The sequence below is a fragment of the Aplysia californica genome, unplaced genomic scaffold, assembly GCF_000002075.1.
Source record: "Aplysia californica isolate F4 #8 unplaced genomic scaffold, AplCal3.0 scaffold00493, whole genome shotgun sequence".
Lineage (NCBI taxonomy): Eukaryota > Metazoa > Mollusca > Gastropoda > Aplysiida > Aplysiidae > Aplysia > Aplysia californica.
The window spans coordinates 529,163-531,067 of NW_004797763.1; the positions used below are offsets into that span (position 1 = coordinate 529,163).

Genomic DNA, 1,905 nt, shown 5'->3' on the forward strand with positions numbered 1-1,905 from the left:
TGTGGGTGTGTGTGTGTGTGTGTGTGTGGGTGTGTGAGAGAGAGCAATGAAAGACCTACATAATTGGCGGAAAGGGCAGCTCGGCAAATATAGTGCCTTTTTTTTCCCTTTACTATCTACATAAAACGACTCAAAAGATAAACTGTTTTAAAACAAACAGGCTTCCTCATTTGAGAAATAAGAAAAGTTAAACCTACACATCACACATAATCAGCAATAAAAGTCCTCAAGACCTTAAGATACTACAAGGATCAACGCCACCATTAATGATCAGATTACCATCAGCAAAGTGGTAGGCTATTGATTCCTATCATTATTTAAAAAGCATCATGGAAAAAATAGGGGGAACAGATGCAGATGTAAATAGACAAGACAAGGCAAGAAGTGCTTTCATAAAATTAAGAAAAATGTGGAACTCAAGAATTGCATAGGTACATAGATCCAAGGAAAAGATTTTCAACCCTAGTATCAAAAATGAACAATTCTATGGATCTAAAACATGGAAACTTCGAAAACAAACTTCTAAAATATGTAGCTTTTTTGTTTTGAAATTCACTGGACTGACAATTACAATATGAACAACAATGGTAAGGACAGCAAACAAATCAATAGAAATATAGAAATAGAACTCAGCACGAAAAAGGAAGCGGACTGGGTACATCTAGAGAACATTGAAAAAAAGCATTACATATTAAGCTGAAAGATGCAAAGCAAAAGAGAAAAAGAGTAATACCCAATAAGTACTTGGAGGAGAGACTTAGATTCAGACCTAAAGAAGATGGGATAACTGTAGTCTATTTGGTTGTTTTTGGTTGTGGCAAGGGGTTAGGCCCAGCCTATTGTATTGTTTGGCTGAAAGTGTGAGATGAGTAAAGTGTGAGTCTCAGTTCAGTCGTATTGTTTGCAAGTTTATAAAAGCAGTCTGGGTTACTACAGGTGAGACTTTAGAGGGGAGAGCTGTAGCAAGGCAGAGGATGCCTGCTGAGAGTATAGGTGGATAAAAGGCTAGTTAGAGCCTGAGGTTTATTTGTGTGTAACGTGTGAGATTCCAACGCATCGGGGCCCCAAAGCTGAGGAAAGGATGACAACACAGAGAGAAACAGGTTTGGCTAACTCCTGTTGTAGGCACAGGCAGACAGAAGGTTAGTAGTGTTAAACATTGTTTTATGTTCAAAGTAACAACAATGACATGATTATATAACAGCTGAACAAATTTAAGGTGCACGGATACGTGAATATCCAGGACAGAAATACATGAAGATCTCTTGTTGGAGTCTTATACCGCAGCACAGGGTCAGAAAAAGTGATACTGATTATGAAAATCAAAATTAAATAAATATAAAGCTGTGGGTTTTTTGGTTCAATGTTGTTGCATAAAGTTAAACTGCCAAGATCGATCTGCCCAGCTCAGCGCGCAGTAGGCCTACTGAATGTCCGAGGGAAATACTATAAAGCACTTATAACAAATGGAAAGAGGTCACAGTAACTACTAAAATGATCTATATCTAGCTTAAGCCAGTCATTCGCTCACGTCAAGTTTACTTTACAAACCTGTTAGCGTTTTGTTGACGCAGGATGACAGAGGGAATATGTTAGGGGGGAAACGGGTGGTGAACTAGACAGGCATAGTCCTAGTGGTACTACTGCATTGGAAAAAGTCAGTCCTAAATAGCTTCTTTACCACTATCTCAAGTCGATTAAAGCTGTTAAAAAATGACTGAAGAACAATTTATATAGAACCAAATCTAGATCTAGATATAGATCTTATGTGGAAACATTCCACAGTCCAGAGCTAAGTGCTGGAGGCGTCCCCAGTTACGGATATCCACAGCATAGTTTCCTTTCATTTTGTTCACAAGAGAGCTCCGTCAAAGCTTTATAATATTTATTCGTATAATGAATAAT

The 1,905-nt window shown here is 38.1% G+C and overlaps 1 protein-coding gene across 1 annotated transcript in view; it reads right to left on the minus strand.

Annotated features, from left to right (window-relative positions):
* Positions 1–1,815, minus strand: part of LOC101861384 — an 18,087-nt gene extending 16,272 nt beyond the window's left edge. Inside the window, exon 1 of the mRNA XM_005105815.3 lies at positions 1,552–1,815. The gene's annotated coding sequence lies outside the window, so the exon portion shown is untranslated. The remainder of the gene's footprint in view (positions 1–1,551) is intronic.
* Positions 1,816–1,905: the final 90 nt, after the last annotated feature.